Source organism: Octopus bimaculoides, chromosome 27, assembly GCF_046866305.1.
Source record: "Octopus bimaculoides isolate indiv1 chromosome 27, ASM4686630v1, whole genome shotgun sequence".
Classification (NCBI taxonomy): Eukaryota; Metazoa; Mollusca; class Cephalopoda; order Octopoda; family Octopodidae; genus Octopus; species Octopus bimaculoides.
Window position 1 is genome coordinate 262,501 of NC_142954.1, and position 20,419 is coordinate 282,919.

General features: G+C 39.2%; 1 long non-coding RNA gene across 3 annotated transcripts in view; it reads right to left on the reverse strand.

Annotated features, from left to right (window-relative positions):
- LOC106875638 (uncharacterized) overlaps positions 1-6,141 on the reverse strand; it is a 43,754-nt gene extending 37,613 nt beyond the window's left edge. Inside the window, exon 1 of one of the 3 annotated variants that reach the window (XR_001410147.3) lies at positions 5,444-6,141. This is a non-coding gene — a long non-coding RNA (uncharacterized LOC106875638). The remainder of the gene's footprint in view (positions 1-5,443) is intronic. The other 2 variants (XR_016238704.1, XR_016238703.1) reach the window with 2 other exon arrangements.
- Positions 6,142-20,419: the final 14,278 nt, after the last annotated feature.

Genomic DNA, 20,419 nt, shown 5'->3' on the forward strand with positions numbered 1-20,419 from the left:
TTTACTCCGTCCTTACATTCTGAGTTCTAATTCCGCCGAGGTTGACTTTGTCTTTCATCCTTTCGAAGTCGATAAAATAAGTATCAGTTGAGTATTTGGGGGTCGATGTAATCGATTTAACTACTCCTGGGTAAGAGTATAGAAACTGCAAGTCTATGCCCAGCCATGTTGAGCCAGTGTTTGCCCGTTCAAATCAGTATGATCCCGTCCATGGAAAGCTCCCTATGCGACGCCGAGTGTCTTGAATATCACAGACCAGGAGAGATCATGGGGAAGGGAATTTGAAAAAATCAGTCGGCAAAGATCCGGAGTAGCTCTCTGTAAATCGTCCGACAGATCTTGTTCCTTTTATGCACCCTTTTTAAACAAAAGTCAACCTCGACCTTTGTGCTTGCGTTTTTTTTTCTTTTTTTTTTTTAGCCTGATACTTATTCTATCTGTTTCTTATAGCCGAACTGCTGAGTTACGGGGACGTCAACAAACCAGCACCGGTTGTCAAGCGGTGGTGGGAGACAACACACACACACACACACACACAGATAGATAGATGCACGACGGGCTTGCCCGCAGTGGGACTGAACGCAGAACCGTGTGATTGGGAAGCAAAATTCTTACCACACAGCCATGCCTAAATCTATAAATAGAGAAATCTTGGACTCGTCCGGGCTTTGAACCTGGGACTTCTCGCAGTCAAAAATCATTCCCCAAAGAGCCAGCTTACAACATACGCGTATACATACACACACACGCACGCACATATAGATATACATAGCCAACCGGTGAAATCTAGAGAAGCATTCTCCCCTTAGTTTTCTATAATTATATATGTTTATATATATATATATATATATATAGCCTAACCGTGTTTATGTGCGTCACTAACTCTCTCTCTCTCTCTCTCTCTCTCTCTCACATACATATATATATGGGTACTACTAAAGCAGCGCGGACCCGAACGCGCAGTCGCGCGTCCGCGCTAGCTAGTCGTGAGTAGTCGATCCTAACCCTAACCCTATTCCTAACCCTAACCCTAACCCTAAACGCGTATTCATTTGCACACGCGGGTTAGGGATAGGGTTAGGGTTAGGATCGACCACTCAAGACTAGCTAGCGCGGACACGCGACTGCGCGTTCGGGTCCGCGCTGCTTTAGTAGTACCCATATATATGTATGTATGTATGCACATACGCGTATATGTGTGTGTATAGATATATAAGTACATGACTGTTTAAAAATTAATAGTCTCAAAAAGCATCTCACTCATAGGACAGCCTTCGTTGTTGTTGTTGCTGTTGTTTAACCCGAGGCCAACCGTGATCTAAGAGATTTGTGATCAAAAGGTATCCAGCTACTATCAGTCGTTTTATCTGTTTTTCAAGGAATCAAAGACTACATTGTTGAATGCCTATTTATCATCATCATCATCATCATCATTATTATTATTGTTATTATTATTTTCCGATTGAATTGCATTTTATTCCATGCTCTGACCGGGTCTCAACCAGAGACCTAAGGCACATATATATTAGAGGGGAAGAAGCTCCTGAGAATGTGTGCGGTTGATGTCAACACAAGTTTTTGAGTCTCATAGGTCGAGTAGCCCGTCCTGCTCGAAAGAACCCGAATACGGGTTGTTTAAGGATGTTGAACGAAACACCAATGTTTCCAGAGGTGAATTATTCAAATCCCAAAGAATTCCTCTCAACACATGGCTTTGATGCTCCCCCACTATTCCTGCTTCATGATCGTCAGCCACCAAGGGACATGCTCAACTGGTTAAGGTCAAACAACTGACAAGCAAATCTGTGGTATTGAGCAGAATATTTGCTATAGCCCGTCTTTTATTCCAAATTATTATTATTAATATTATAATTACTGTTATTATTATTAAAGCCAACCGGGTTTATGTTCATTTAAAGCGTTTTCTAGTAGATCGAACAGCCACCAGCACATAAAGGTTTACATTTTGGGATCCCTCGTGGCACAGTCTGTTTAACGTGTGTGTGTGTGTGTATACACACGCACAAATACATATATACATACGGGTTTATATATGTGTGTGTGTGTGTGTATATATATATATATATAAATAGATAGACAGACAGACAGATAGATCGATAGATAGATAGATGCGTGCGTGTGTGCACTCGCGTGTGTAAATGCATCCACTCAAATACATACGCCACCTGAGAAGAAAAACAAAGCCACCACCACCACACCGCCACCACACCGTCACCACCATTTCCAACAACATCATGTAGCTTCTAGCTAGAAATCTACAAAATCGGATATGATGGTCGTGTGAGTGGATTGGCGGTGGATGTTCTGAAGATGGTATGACAGGTGCTTTAGTGGAAATGGTGGCGATGGTGGGATAGTGGTTGTGCTGATGGTCAAGCTGGTGGAGGTGGTGGTGGTGTTGGTGGTGGCGGTGTTATTGTTTAGCCCAAGGCTGGTTCTGATATTGCTGGCCTGTGATCAAAAGTAGAGGTGGTGTTGGAGGCGGTGATGAGGGCGGTGGCAGTAGTGTTGGTGGTGGTGGTGGTGGTGGTGGTGGTGACGATTGTGGTGTTGATGATTGTTGCGGTGGTGGTGTTGGTGGTGGTGATAGTGGTGGTGGTGGTGATAGTAGTAGTAGTGCTATGAGCGTAATTGTGTGGATGGTATGGCGACGGTAGTAGTGTTATAGTGAGCATATAGTGATGATGATGATGATGGTGATGATGATGATGATAGAAGCAGTACTGTTGCAGCGGCGGCGATGGTGGTGGTGGTGGTGGTATTTAACCCCAGATCAGTCCTGATCGAACAGACCTCTGACTAAAGGTATTCCAGCCGTATTCCAATGTATCCATCCTTACTGGGATTAGGAATTTGAGGGGAGATTTGTCTGCTGTTTCTAGCGGGACGAGCGACCGTGTAGATCCTCCTTCTGGTGGTGGTGGTGGTGGTGGTGGTGGTGGCGGAGTAATGACTGTTGTAGTGTTGTTGATGATGATGGTTGCAATGCTAATAGCGACCATGGTGGCAGTGGTGGTGTTGGCGACACTGGTTGTGGTAGTAATGACAATGGTGGCTGTGGTGGTGCTGCTGCTGGTGGCGGTGCTGTTTGTGCCAATAACAGAATATGTCCACAAAAATGGCACACACCAAATAGTGACATAAAAGCCCAAGGCGGCACTCTTTAGGAAAAGAAAAGGATTGGATGATAAAAAAACAAAAACAAGAGGGAGGGCGCAAAATTGATTTTAAGAAAAAGGCGATGAAGAAAAAGGTGTTGGGAACAAACAGAAAGATGGTGAAGAAGAAAAAGAGTAAAATAAAAGACAATATGGGGACCAGAAGGGTTAGGCGGCAGGAGGCATTGAACCCCGGGTAACGCTTTATTGCGGGGATGACAATTTCGGGTCAACTGTATAAACGTCTATATTGTGAGGATCCAGAGTCGGGGAGCGAGGGGTGGATTACCACGGGAGATGATTTTACAGGCATGACACTGTCGGGTCTGCTGTGTGAACCTCTATATTGTTGAGGTCCGGAGTACAGGACCAAAGGGGGACTACCCCTGGATATGTATTTTATGGGGACGTCACTTTTGAGTCTGCTGCGTAAGACTGTTTATATGAGGGGCCCGGCAGAGTGGACGTGAGGGCCCCAAGCAGCACACATTCCAACTACACCACTGTGGGAGAAGAGGGAATTTTCTAAATGTCTGGGAAAATGTACAGAAAATTCTAACAACGTAAGAAGAAAAATTAACATTGACTTATTATGTAGCCATGCTCTGAGAAACAAGGAGGAAGTCTAATAAATTCTGGACCACAAAATCCTTAAAATTGCCCTAAACTCAAAATCCCGATCAATGACAGAGCTACCCTTTAAGCTTTGTAAACCAATACATATTGGAATGGAACGGAAATTTTGGCTTTTAGCGAAACAACCCCAGACTGTTAATGTACAGCAACCAGTGTAATGTAATATGAAAGCCCCTCCTCTCAGTGTTGCAAACAATAAAATGCACACGTATCCCTGCAACTGCACCTGCATTGAGCAACAACAGGTAAAACCATAGAAAATCGCTCTGCGCTTGCAAAACGCCTTAAGGAAGACGGACAGAAAATAAACCCTTTGAATTATGAAAAGATACCTCTAAGCACAAGGACACGCGCATACATACATACATACATACATACGCTTACATGCATGCGTACACACATACATACAGCCATCCATCCATTCATACACACATGCATACGTACGTAGAAGGATACACACATACATGGACATACACACGAATAAATACACACAAACACCCATACAGGCAGGCGTGCAAGAGCGCACGCATGCACATACAAGCATACACATGCACACACACATTCATTCATACATACACACAAGCATGCGCGCTGACACGCGTACACACACATACGTATGTACATACATGTATGCACACATAACTACATGCACACATGTATGCGCTACACATATTCTTGAATACACACACACACACACACACACAAGTCGACCAGAAATCTTGTATGTGGTCGTTTGTTCTGCGAGAAACAATAGCGAACCTTCTCTCCTTGTCTCTGTTATCTTAACAAGAAAAGGTACATTGGTTGGCACAGTCTATAGCCTGAAAATAGATGGGATTGTCACGGCTGGTATGCTTTTGATCATAGGTCGGCACGAACAGGGTGGACTTGCGGCTAAACAACAAAAACCAATAACAACAAACATTACATACGTACTTGCAAGCATGCGCGCAGACACACACAAATCACATGTAAATATGTACGTAAGTACACACACATACATACATACACACACAGATGCAGATACACTCACGTACGTACATTTATATATACAAGCACATACATACATGCACCTGTATACATTCGTACACACACGCACGCACACACACACACACACACACACACACACACACACATATATGCACTCGTATAGAATATATTCAAAAAATGGATGTCAGGCAACTAAAAACATAAACACCTGAGTATTGAACCTACATGCATACATACACACGTACACGCGTACATACATACATATATAAAACAATATAGATATTTACAGTTATATATGTGTGCGTGTGTGTCCGTGCGCGTGTCTGTAAGTCAAACACTCATGAAACACCTATATAACATTATATATAATAGACACATGTAACGTAACACATATATATACGCGTATATAACATTACACACACCTTATAAAGTCATTCGGTTTTTTTTTACAATAATGATATAAATTGAAGGAAAGGTTTTCATCATGTTTAAAAAAGGACCACGAAGCTAAGGAAACATCCACCCGACAAATGACAAAACAGCGCTTGGAAAACCAGGTCAGGAGCTTAGATACCCCGGCGATACCTTATCGATACCCAATCGACACCCAAAACATAACTTGAACAATGTAACTTTACCTTGATCGGAGCGAGGATCCAGAATTTGGCCGAGGGTGACATGAGGTCTGTAAATATCAATCGAGTGTTTGTTGCCTTTTAGGTGACGACGATCTCAGCCAAAATATACATCTATCTACATATATATATATATAAGTTGGCCTGGCTGGTTATGTTGGCGATGAGGATGGAACTCCAGCACACGGCTACTTTACGACAATATTATCATTACAACGTGAGATGATGCTAATAATAATATTACACACGCAACAGCCACCACCGTACAATGTCGTCCGTCTGTCAGTTTCATGTATATCAGCTTGCTTCCTTCTTCATCATCATCTTCATCTCTCTCTCTCTCTATCCCTCTTTATCTTCTATGTCTCTTTTCTTTAGTCTCTCTCTCTCTCTCTCTTTCTATCCATCTTTCTCTCCCGTCCCCTTTGTCTTCTTTCTCTCTCCCTCAATCTTTTTATACTCTTTCTAACCATCTCTCTCTCTGTATCTCTTTCTCTTCCTCTCATTCTCTCTCTCTCTATATATATATCTTATCCTCTCTTTCACAATCTTTCTATCCATCTCTCTTTCCTCTTCCCCAGCCATCTTTCCTTTCATCTTTGTTTCGTCTCTCTTTCTCTTCCATTATCTCACTTGTTTCTCCTTCTTCGTCATCTTTCTCCCTCTCTATTTTCTTCTCTCTCTCTCTCTCTCTCTCTCTCTCTCTCTCTCTCACTCTCTCCACCACTCTTCCCCTCCCACCACCCTTCTATTCCTCCTTTTCTTCTCGTCTCTCTTTCCTCTATTCTCTCGTTCATTATCTTTTTCTTCTTCAACATTTCCCCGCCTTCTTTCCCTGACTCCTTCATAAATATTTCTATTTATTAAAATCTATTTTCTTTCTGTCATATTCCTTTCCTTCTTTCTTTCGTTCAGGATTTCTTTCTTTCCCTTCTTTCATTCTTGCTTTCTTGCTTTCATTCATTCTTTCTTTCACTTTCTTTCATTTCATGCTTCATTCCTCGTTTCTTTCACTTTTATTCGTGTCTTCTGTCATTCATTAATTCTTTCCGCTTTGGTGGCGGTGATGGGGAAAATAATGATGGTGGTGGTGATGGTGTTGGTGGTGGTGTAGTGTTGTTGTTGCTGGTGGTGGTGTAGTGTTGTTGTTGTTGTTGTTGTTGTTGTTGTTGTTGTTGTTGTTGTTGTTGGTGGTGGTGGTGGTGGTGCCACCGTCGACGGTGGAGACCGTTGTTCTTGGTGGTGGTGATGCTGATGGTGGTGGTGGTGGTTGGGCGGCGGCGGCGTTTGTAGTTGTGTAACTGGCGGTGGTAGAGAGGGGTGGTCCTGGTAGGTTGTGGTGGTTTTAATGATGGCAATAATATCGAACAGGACAGACAGTCAGACAAACAGACACACAGACAGACATAACTGCACTTATGGATAGACTACATACACAGGAAGTCAGAGACAAATGCATTCATGATACATAGGCAAACAGATATATATATACCTACATACATATATACACACACATACAAAGACGTGTATGGATGCATGTGAACGTGAATGTATACATGTATATATATCTGTATATATATACATGCATATATATATATATATATATATATATATATATGTATATGTATGTATGTAAGTATGTATATATGTATATACACATACATACACACACACATATATATATATATTTATATGTATGTGTGTAAGTATGTATGTATATATGTTAGGTGTTTCATAATGACGGGACATATTTAGACGCAAATAACTAGGAGTGGAACAAGTACATTCATTCCAAATAAATTGCAAATAATACTAATATAATGTGTCCCATCAGTATGAGATACCCTGTATGTCTGTGTGCGTGTGTATAATATATATACATATGTGTATGAATATGTATGTGTATATATGTGTGTGTATGTGTATATATATATATATATATATGTATGTATATACATATATATGTATGTGTATATATATATATATATATATACATATATATACATATATATATATATATATATATATATATATATATATATATATATATACATTTGTGTGTGTGTAAAAAGTGAGAGAGGGAGGGAGGGAGGGAGGGAGAGAGACAGAAAAATCGAACATTAAAAATAGCAATAACAAAACAACAAGAGAACGTGCACATGGAATATAAAAGTTTGACATTCGGTGAGAGCTTTTGACGTTTCGAGCGTAGCTCTTCGTCAATACTCATATAATACTCATATACACCCACTCTATGAGAGGTTTTTTGCATGGTTTGTATTCTCACTTTATAAAGAGCAAAATGAGTCAGAATAAAGAAACAGATGTGTCATCGTTCTAACAAAAAATAAAGATCGTCAAAATATTATAATGGCGCAAAATGAGCCGCTGTCAAAGTTTACCATATACCTCACTACAAATTTCATACTCGACGACCTAATATATCTTTTATTTGATTTTTAAGTCAAGAAACTTGTACAGTTCTGAAGATATTTCTCATATAGCACCTGCTTTTATCTCAAACACATAGAAATATGGAAATCTTCCATCCAAACGTCCATAATTAATTAAAACACTTCATGATTAATATAATATGATTTAATATGATATAATATAACATAATATAATTCGATGCAGAATAATGTACGATATTACGTACAAGCCTATGATATTTATAGTTTATAAATACTTTACATTATTTTGTTTGGTTTTACCTAATCTAAACCTACGTATCATTATATTATCTTTAAAATGCGCATATACACTCTGTGTGTGTGTGTGTGTGTGAATTACATTACTGAACGGAACTTCGAATTTGAGTCATGAATTAATAGTTTTTTACACACACACACACACACTACACACTACACACACACACACACACACACACACACACACACACACATATATATATATATATATATATATATATATATGGCTATGTGGTAATAAGTTTGCTTCCCAACCATATGATTCCGGGTTCAATCCCGCTGTGTTTTGCCTTAGGCAAGTGTTTAATATTATAGCCTAGGGCCGACCAAAACCTTGCGATTGGATTTGGTAGACGGAAACTAAGAGAAGACTGTCCTACCTACATACATACCTACATACATACATACATACATACATACATACATACCTACCTACATACATACATACATACCTACCTACCTACATACATACATACATACATACATACATGTGTGTGCGTGTCTTTGTATCTGTGTTTGTTCCCCACAACCAGTTGACAACCGATGTTGGTCTGTTTACGTCCTCGTAACATCAGTTTTTCGGTAATAAAAGAACGATAGAATAAGTACCAGTCTTTAAAAATAATGTAAGTACTGGGGGTCGATTCGTTCCACTAAAATTTTTCAAGATGGTGCACCAGCATGGCCGCAGTCTAATGAACGTCTGAAAGAATTTTAGCTGTTAATAAACGCTAACAAAAAGAAACACCTAAACCAGATTCAATTTAAGACATTCATTCATTCAATCAATGGCGACGTTAGAAATATATCTACTCGTATTTCGAGTCTTTTGGCTAATGGGGATATATTTAAACAAAATCAAAGTTTATTATAAGCATGCATTATCGGAAGCTGGTTATAAAGATAAAATTTATTATGTCCAGAATCGTAATAATAATAATAAAGTTCTAGAAAATGACAGAATTGTAGAGATGTAGAAAAATACTACGGTGTGTAAGAAAACGAAAAATTTAGATAGAAATAAATAAATAAATAAATAATAATAATAATAATAATAATGAAAACTCTTGAAGGAGTCGCCGAGAACAAGGAACATAAGATACTGTAGGATTTTACAATCCAATGTGACTCCCTAATCGAGGCTCGGAGATTAGATATTGTTGTGGTAGATAAAGGCAAAAAGGAAACCAAGATCATAGATATTGCAATACCTGGAGATGCACGCCTAAGCGACGAAGAACTAGAAAAGATTGGAAAGTACAGAGTACTGAAAGACAAGATTGCAAGAATGTGGACGATGAGGAGAATGTCTGTCATTCCAGTGGTTGCAGGGGCCCTCGGAGCACTAACGTTGTTGGATATACCAATTTTACCAACACATTCCTGGAAGCTGGTACACAAATACTAATGACCTGTTGGGACACCGTGTTTCGTTATGCAACCAGAATATTCTGAAAATTATATTAAACGTTTTTATAAGTCAATATCATGTTCTTCTGTGTTAGTAGTTCTTATTACATCACCGTTCTAACTAGACATATTCCCGCTGTTTAAGAGTGAAAAAATAATTATTGCGTCTGAACTCACAATGCCTTCGGAAGACATGTCTGGAATTTTCCCCCAACTGAAGAAAGCCAAATATCAAGACTTAGTTGAAAAGAGAATAGCATGCAGTCTCATTCCCTATTGAAGTCGGCTGCCGTAGTTTTCCAGTGAGATCAATGAGCTGTTTCTTGAGGAAGATGCGTTTGGAATCCAAACAATTGAAGAAAACCATCAAGGAATGGCTGTGGCCGTTGAAATCAGTTCAAAGTAATTGTGGGTAACAAGAGAGCAGAGACCTTCTCAATCCCGTCGCCAAGGAGGTGCACTGGACAGTAATGCCCTCATCACTATCATCACTCATCATAAATGCCCTCATCACTATCATCACTCATCATAAATGCCCTCAGATGTAGAAAATACAGCTTACAAATATCTTCCCGCAATGCAAATTAGTGCCCACCAAGAATATTCTGAAGCAGACACAGGCACCAGAGTCTAGCGATGCATGCATACATACATACATTAGACAAATGCCAAAAGATGAGAAACCATTCATTGATTTCAAATTGGTCTGCTGGAATTTATTCGTATGTTTATGTATGACAAAGACAAAACAAACAATCACTTCAGCTTTACTTAATTAATTAATTAAATAAAATTCTAACGTTCCAGTCTTCTTAGATATAAACCCTAGAAAATTCTGTTTAATCTTTAATCAATGCTCTTCTCCAGAGGACTCTTCCTATTCGATTATTCATTATTCTGCCTTTTATTTTATATTCCGTTCATCGAGGATCGGCTGAAGTTGCTTTTATAGCGATCGTTTTTCATTTGTTTATAATTTTGCCCTTTACTTAACATTTCCAAGAGTTTTAAGTTGGCCAGGAATGTTATTTCACACAGCTGGATACTCGAAGAATTCCGTATTTGGCAGCGCAGTGCTTTGGCTGAGTCATGAATGAGCAAGTTCCTCTGGGTTCTTCCCCGAATTGAAGTTATCTTTTATCTTCTGTCATTTTATATTTTACTTGTTTCAGTCATTAGACTGCGGCCATGCTGGGTCACCGCCTTGAAGAGTTTGTAGTCGAATGAATCATCACTAGTTCTTTTTTTTTTTTTTTTTAAGCCTGGTACTTATTCTATCGGATACTTCTGCTGAACCGCTAGAACACGGAGATGTAAACACACTAACACTGGTTGTCAAGTGGTGATGGGGGACGAACACAGACATAAAGGCAGACAGACAGACAGAAAAACACACACACACACACATATAATCAATCGGAATTTTGCAATATTATTTTATTCACTTAGATTTACATGTTTACCCTTTTATCGCCTTCAAAGTATTCTCCATTTGAAGCAATACATCGGTCCCGGCGCGTTTACCACTATTCGAAGCAGTCCTGGAACTCTTGCGAAGCGATGCTTTTTACGGTTCCGTCGTTTTATGTTTCTTTTTTCTTCACCTCTTCCACTTCTGGAAATTCCGTCACCAGTGACGATCTTCCAAAACAAAGTCCGGATCAACTTCCAGCTCTTCTTTCAGTTCACGAGACGCAAGCGAGGCATAAATTTTGATGCAATTCTTTTCATTCACAATTCCTCACTCAGAATTTGTTGCCAGGAGTTCCAGGACATACCAGTCATATCAACAAGTTCGTCAATTGTTTGGTGACGATCCTTCACGTGAACGGCCGAAGGGCTTTGCCGGAAGGAGAGGAGCGAGGGAGGTCATGTGAGCGGAAGGATGACTTGCTTGGGGCTGTCGCTGGGGACGGATGTGGTGGCCGCATGTGTCGAGAGAATTTTCCGGCCAGAGGTTAGGTGGGTAAGGATCCTACAGATATGTCCCGGCTGAAAAGGATCGAATTGCGCTTCTTCTCCCATACCACACATTCTTCATAATACTCCACATATTTTTGCACAGAATACTACACTAGAATTTTTTTTTACATACCGCTTTCCCATTTTTTATTCACTATCAATGAATCCCTGCACATCTCTTTATCAACTTTTACGTTATAATCAACACTTCTTTATGACTGATGATGTTTCACAGCGTGAGGCACTTAACACAGTCTACAGCCAAGATTTTAGTCATATTCGCTTAATCGAGTTGGGAAGAGAAACGACGATAATGACGACATAGCAACAATAAGATTGTTAAATCTATTCTTATCTATGCTAACGTGTCGTTTAACTGCCAATTTCTACATCACAACGGCACAGTGCTTAGATAACATGGAATTTATCTCTGCTGCTTTTAGCAATAAATCTAAATCCTTTGGCTCATGCATAGCTAAATGTAATAGTTCTTTTCGGCATTCATTTAGGGGCTTGGAACAGAACCCCCCCACACACAAACACAAAATAACAGAACCATTATCTCTTCCTACTGCGGCGTTGGACAAGCTTCCCACTCGTGCGCACCGACAACGCGTAAATAGCATCCACGTGGCATATTGTTAGTTGAAAAAGGAAAGTCAAATGTGTCTGAAATTTGCTTTTCAACCACATGGTTCCGGGTTCAATCCTATTGTGTGACACCTTGGGCGAGTGGCTTCTACTATAGTCCCGAGCCGACGGAAGCTTTGTGAGTGGATCTGGTAGGCGGAAACTGAAAGAAGCTCGCCGTAATTTAATACTTTTCTTTCGTAAAACCCAAGTTATTCTGGTTAAAAACAAATTGAGAATGTGTGTCGTATATGATGCATGGATGTCAGGGAAATATGTCCTGTGTATCAGATGCGATGCACAGGATAGGCAAAAGCTTACACAAAGAAGGACGACACGTTGTATGTATGAAAAAGGGTTGGGAACCACTGCCCTTCCAGGTTTTAACACCCTAGTTAATCATTTTGTTATCCCAGTGTGAGCACCAACCCAGCTCAGCCTTGTCCACGTCAGTCATTTGCAAGTGAAGTGGGGTGATATTGGTGGCTTGGTAGCTTGGCCCAGACTTTCGCTAACTGCTTTACGTATAAAACACTCTCTCGGCCCTTCTGTTCTTAATCCAGGGAAACAACAAAGATGTGACATTTGGAAAGAGAGAGAGAGAGATGAACTAATACTTGGTTGGTACTCGTTTCAGTAGACTGGAGCATTAGGAAGTGAAATGCCCTGCCAATCTGAGAGTTGAATTCACTTCCTCATCTGCCCTCATAAGCGCGAGGTTCGTTGGTAGACTGTATAGACAGGTGTTAAGTTGTGAACTGTGTATGATAGTGTGGGTTGGTAGAGTGCACAGCCACAAAAGGGAGAGGTAGACTACAATTCGATGTACTGACACAGTACACTTGATAACTGCAGAATGAGAAAATATGATAGAAAAATATGAAAAAAACCTTGTGTGTGTGTGTGCATGGCTAATAAAATCGATGATGAATAGAGATAGATGTGGAAAAGTATTACAAGTAAATGAAGAACAGGAAATGATGAATAACTGGAGAAAAAATGTTGTATGGTCAGTTTGTCAGGCAAACAGAAGATCTAATTGGATAAGAACAATAGGTTCGGCTGTAAGATGAATGACTAAAGAGAGAGTATGAGAAGAAAGCTTTTTTTTTTTTTTCAAAATTGTGCAAGATGGAGTGATTAAAAAATATAAAACAGTAACAAAAAGCAAAGACAGTAAATATCGAATATGTGTCAACGGAAAAACAAAACAGAACTGTTAACGATTAAGTAACATTTTTATAACGACACACCAGTTTTTTTATCTTAGTTTATGGATTATATTAATTCTTCTTTACCAGCTCAGACCATCGTCAGTTTTCTTGGATTTTAGTGTGTGATAATATTTTTCTCTCTCTCTTTCTCGTCTTTGTTAATCATCTTGTGTGTGAACGTGGAAATGATATCACAAAAAGAATATAAAAGAACACGAGAAAGTGCCGTGGGGTTGGATATATATGTTGGAAACTTATTAGAAAGTTCGTATTCAATAAAGATGAAAAATGATGCCGTCACCGTCTTTAAGTCGTACGTCATTTTCAATGACTGCTGGAAGAGCGCGTGGGATTTCTTGTATTCAGTGCATGGAATGGTGGAACAGAAAGAGACGTGAGGAGACAACAAGAAAATTATGTAACTTCATAGAAATTTTGTTAATCGATATCGGTCGTTCTGAAACAGTGTGACGCAAAACCTCAAGGTGGGAATGGGTTTATATAGATCTGCATGAGGTTTTTACATGGTTGCGTGGTTAAGAATCTTGCTTCCCAACAGTCTTGAGCTGAATTCCTATCGCGCGGTACCATGGGCAAGTGTTTTCTGCTACAGCCCCGGGTTTACCAAAGCCTCGTGAGTGGATCTGGTAGACAGAAACTGAAAGAAGCCCGTACTATATATATATATATATATATATATATATATATATATATATCAGTAGGAACTGTATTTTCATCGTTTCCTATTATTACCATTATCATCGTCATTATTATTATTACTATTATTGTTGTTGTTATTATTATATGTGACGGCGCGTGACCTAACGTTTAGGGAGTTGCATTCCCGATCACGAGATCGTGGTTTCAATTCCCAGACCAGGTGGTGCGTTGTGTTCTTGAGCAAAACACTTCATCTCACGTTGCTCTGCAAACATGTCGACACCTGACACTGTTCACCTGTTCAGGTAACATCAATTTGATGGAAGGAGACAGCTAATGTGCGGCAAGAACCATTTGAGCACTATAAACAAATCATTTGTGCAGGTCGGTCGGCAGAAAAGCTGAACACTCTTATGTCGTCTGCGACGGCAGAGTCCATCTTTACTATTATTATTATTATTGGTGAATCACGGCTTTAATGGCTCTATGAGGTTTTTTTAAAACATATTTTTTTATCGACTTAGTCAATTTGAACCATTTATTCCCCCCCCCCCTCATTCGTCTGTTTTGTCTTCATACAGAATTCCGTTATCAAAAATAATCATTAAAAAATCATTTGTTTTAATATTAAAAAAAAACAAAATTGTTAATAGAAATGTTTATTTTGATACGGTGTTGTTTATTTTCACTAACGAGGATGAGAAGAAAGAGAAAAAAGATCAATAAGAATGTTGAAGGCCTTCCCAGAGGAGGGTGTCGCATGATTCTTCTCCCCCATTGCTAAGGAGATGACAAAAAGAAAAAAATTAAATAAAAATTAAACAAACAAAAAACAAAAAAAGAAATGAGATTTCCCCCTCTCACTCCTATAGTTTGTGATAGAAACGATGGATGTTAAAGCTACAATCCTCCTCATCATCATCATCATCGGCCCCATCACCACCACCAATAGCATGATGTTGAAGACGGTGGTGACGACGAGATTCCGGGGGGGGGGGGAGATGATAGCAGAACCTTGGTTAGTTCAAGGCCTGGAATTTTATACCCCCGCCCTCGCTCAACTAGCACTTATTCTAGCGATCCCGAAAGTATAAAAGGCATGTCAATCTCAGCGGAATTTGAACTTAAAACGAAACGAAATACCACCAAACATTTTGCCCGGCGCCCTACCGATTCTGCCAGCCCGCCGCCATCGCAAACTACAGCATAAAACGCTGGAAAATAATCTGGGACACGATTATGGTAAATAAAGAAGCCGCCAACTTTCACTGGATAATAATTCATTATCTGAATAGAAGGGGAGGAAATGGCCATCAGGTAGTCTATCGTCTGTTCAGTGAGCACTTCCGGAAATAAGAATAATTAAATTAAGTGATCATCCTCTGCTTATAAATACAATCAACAGCTGGAAGTTTGCAGCTGCAGGTGACACATAAATATCTGTACTCGCATGCATACATCTCCGTAGGAATTAATGGACACATTTTTATGCGAATATATTTATACATGTGTGTATGTGTATGTGTGACCATGTATGGCATTATAGCATGTCATAAATATGTATATATACTGGCATTCCGTCGGTTACGACGACGAGTGTTCCAGTTAACCCGATCAACGAAACAGTCTGCTCGCAAAAATTAACGTGCAAGTGGCTGAGCACTCCACAGACACTTGTACGCTTAACGTAGTTCTCAGGGAGATTCAGCGTGACACAGTGTGTGATAAGGCTGGCCCTTTGAAATACTGATACTACTCATTTGTGCCAACTGAGTGGACTGAAGCAACGTGAAATAAAGTGTCTTGCTCTGCCAACCAGCAATTGAACTCACAATCTTACGACTGTGAGCCGAATTAACCTTAACCGCTGAGCCATGCGCTTCACTATGCCTATATATATATAGACAGACATATATACGTACATATATACACATATATAGGCGCAGCTGTAGCTGTGTGGTAAGAAGCTTGCTTTCCAACCGCATGCTTCCGGGTTCTGTTCCATTGCGTGACACCTTGGGCAAGTGTCTTCCATTATAGCCTCGGGCCGACCGAAGATTTGTGAGTGGATTTGGTAGACAGAAACTGACAGAAGCCTTTCGTTTATATATATATATATATATATATATATATATATATATATATATATATATAATATGATATAATATATTTATATATACATATATGTATCCATATTTATACATACACGTACATATATAAATATATATACACATGCATATATATTTTTACAAACATACGTATACATACATACACATATGGTGGTTGTCTACTCCTTAAACAGAGTTTGACCACCTCCTGCACCTACACCTTAGCCCTTTCATGGCGTCTGATGTGGCTTTTTAAACCAGACAGTGTTTTGAAAAAACACCCACACAGATTGCACCTCTGATTTGCACTACCAATACCTGCAAGTAAGTTCTGCTCATTGTGGATCCTAACATGTCTTTTAAGACCCCCATTGGATTTGCAAACCCTCTGGCACACACCACATTCAAACGTGTGCACAGACATATAATCAGAATAGCTGGGTGAGGTTTGTTTTCCATGGGTTCGCAGGTGAGATTTGAGGCCAGCCAAGGACAGACATGGTCTGTCACAGACTGTGCACACAAAAAGGTCCTTGTCATTCACCTTCTCAGTCTTCACCTTTTTCCTTAAATGTCTCTTGAGCCCTGCTTGCATCATCCTGGCCTCTTCAAATGCTTTCACTCCACTCCACACCCTTGTTCGCCATCCAACTCGATCTGAAGCGAGGACTTCTATATCTTTTGGAGCCATTCCAATTGACTTCATAGCAGTCCTTATGCCATCCTTAAACCTTTTTTTAGGTTTATGCCGATAACGTTTCCCCTCTGCAAGCTCACCATAAAACAGCTGTTTCGGCATGCGTTCATCTGCCATTCGAACAATATGGCCACACCATCTCAATTGGTTCCTCAAAATCATGGCTTTAATTGAGGGGATGCCTGCAGATGCAAGGATATCTGTGTTTGGAGTAAAAGAATTCCATTTAATTCTTAAAATATGACGAAGGCATTTTTGGTGGAATTTTTCTAACATTTTAAAATGCCTTTCATAACAGGTCCAAGTTTCACAGGAATACAATAGGGATGTTAAGACAAATGATTTGTAAAGAGCCAGCTTTGTATTGTTATTTATATGTCGCTGGCGCCAGACGCGTGACTCCAAGCCACCAAACATACACATACAAACATACACATACAAACATACACATACAAACATATATACACACACACACATATATATACATTCATACGTGTGTGTGTGTGTGTTTCTCTGTCTGTCCCAAACGAATTTCAGAAATCAATTTAACTCATTCCATACGTGTTTTTGATAAAACTCTCCAGCGACCAGCTTCATCATTACCAACACCGGTATTAACGCCATCGCCATATACACCACCTCATATATATATGTATGTGTGTGTATACGTGTGCATATATCATCAGTGTTTGTTATATGTGTATCCAAGTGTGTATAGCTGTTAGTTAATACCTGTTCAATACTAAAGAAATTTTTTAAATGTGTATTTATATATATATATATATATATATATATATATATATATATATATATATATATATATATAACAAAAATAGATATATTCATTAAAATATAGAGGGTAAAATAACAGAATAAAGAGAATATAAAATAAAACCTAAACCGACCATTGACTGGATAATTGTAAATGTATCCAGATCGATTAGCGGTGAAAGTTCGCTAGTAAATGTTTTTAAAAAATGGTTTCTAAGGCTACATAACGTGCCTCAAGTAGTATAGATGAGAAATACATCGGCCTGACTACCGTATTCTTTACAAGAAGATAAAATGAAAAAGAAACGAATCAATTTTAAAGAACGAAATGTATATGATATTAAGAATATAGAAAGGGTGATGATGTTTAATGTAAGTATGTATGTATTATGTACATACTTTAAGTATGTACGACATGCATACTTCCATAAGTATGTAATGATCTACATACATAGCAAATAAAAATCCGAATTGGAGAAGTGTATTGGTGATCTGCGTCAGCAAAAATTATTGAATGGAGTTCATAACTTTGAATTAGTTTATTCCTTTTTTTTTCTATTATTTGTTTTAATCTTTTGACAGTGAAGGTGTGAAAGCCTTGGGGGTTCGGGTGTTCCACTCGCGATCATTGCAAGATTGTGGTTTCGATTGTTGTGTTCTTGAGCAAAACACTTCGTTTCACGTTACTCCAAATCACTCAACTGAAAATGATGACAGAATTTTGCTTTAAACCCGTCAAAAAACCCTCAGACCTTTTTTTTTCTTCAATTTTTGGAATTTTCAGAGAATTTTTTCGAATTTGTATTCAACACTCGGGAATTCACACGACCATGAAAAAAAAATCTTTTTAATTTATCTAAATTTAAAAAAAATTGGGGGGATAATTAGGAAACTTTTTAAATATTTCGTTTTCGGATTTGGATTTATGTGAGTTCGTGTGTTGAAGCATCTTCTGTTGTGTCTGGGGAGAGTCATTTTCTTTTGGCGCCTTACAATTTAACACACTCGCCGGTCAAATTTCCACTTCTTTCTTTTTTATTTTCCTAACCTTTTCAATAGTTTTATCCTTTTATGGACTCACAAATCTTTTGATGATAGTTTACTACATAAGGGTCACCAACTGCCTACCCTGAGTCACTACTGACGGCACGTGCCTGGTATGTGTGTGTGTGTTGTACGTACGTATGTATGTATGAATGAATGTATACACGAATGTATGTATGTATACACGAATGTATGCATGTATATATGCATGTGTGTATGTATATATGCACGTGTGTGTATGTATGTGTGTACGTACATATGTACGTGTACCTTGTATCTGTATGTTTGTGTTTGTTCCTCACCACCGCTAGACAACCGGTGTTGGTTTGCCTGTCCCTGTAACTTAGCAGTTCGGCAAAATGGACCGATACAATAAGTACTAGATTTGATTTTTTCGACTAACCCTTCGAAGCGGTGCTCCAGTGTGGCCGCAGCCTAAAGATTGAAACAAGTAAGAGATTGAAGATAAAAGAATGTTTTTCTTCAATTTATCTATCATACGCGTAAGATTCGCGTGTGGAATTGCCTTCAACAATGGTCCACTTACAACGTTTTAATGGTCCTGTTACTCAGTGCAAATGGCCACATAACGTAACTCACATTTGCTGTTAGATGTTATTTCTGGAATGTTTCCTGCTTGCTCCACTAATGGAACACGGCTAAAACATCGCAGATCAATCTTTTCATTAGGAAATAGCAAAATCTGATCGATAAATGGAGAAACCGGAAGTTGAAAGTGTCTCTGTCGTTTCTGTTCGGCTTTCTTTTTGACATGGGTGATCACACTGAGTAAGTAGATAAAATATTGGTCGTTATCCTCTACATGGGTTACGGTTTAGTTATATCTCGTTTATATCATGTTACATCTCGTTAACATCTCGTTGGTGATGTTATGATGGTGGGGAGAATTATAGGCGGATGATGGTACGTTCAACATCCACACCTTGCCGTCTTCTTAGACGATACAGCAAATAAAACATAGCTAGATAGACAGACAGACGGACGGACAGGCAGATAGATAGATAGATATACAGATGGATAGATGGATATACAGACAGACAGACGGATAGATAGATGGATAGACAGACAGACAGACTGACAAACGGACGGACGTACAGACAGAAAGATGGATAAATAGATAGATCTAAGTGGTAGATTTATGTAATAATTTGCAACTACAATATTGAATGCTAAAACCTGAGTATTTTCTTTTTCCCACTTCGCTCTCTCTCTCTCTCTCTCTCCCCCTCTCTCTCTCTCTCTCTCTCTCTCTCTCTCCTTCCCTCTCATTATCATCTTTTTAATTGTGGGGCTCTACTTCGGGGGTTCCAGGGTTCTGAACAGTGTGGAACCACCTCTTGGCCACAATTGTTCCCAGGCGAGCTGGCAAAATCGTTAGCAAGCTGGGTGAAATGCTTAGCGGTATTTCGGATGCCGTTATGTCTGAGTTCAAATTCTGCCGAGGTCGACTTTGTCTTTCATCCTTTCGGGGTCGATTAAACAAATACCAGTTACGCACTGGGTCGATGTAATCGACTTAACCCCCACCCCAAAAATTTTAAGCCAATATTTTGACTTGTGATCTTCGTTGAGTTTTGTGTTGTCTGAAAGACATACCAGATTGTCTCGTAGTTATCTTCACATCCCAAGCATGTAATTGCATAGATTCAGTTTTCAGATGCACAGGTGAAGTCATTTTTTATTGTCCTTGTTTAAAACAGATTTCCAATTATTCTGACAGTCTAAACCTACAGCAGGTCAAGCTAAGCGTC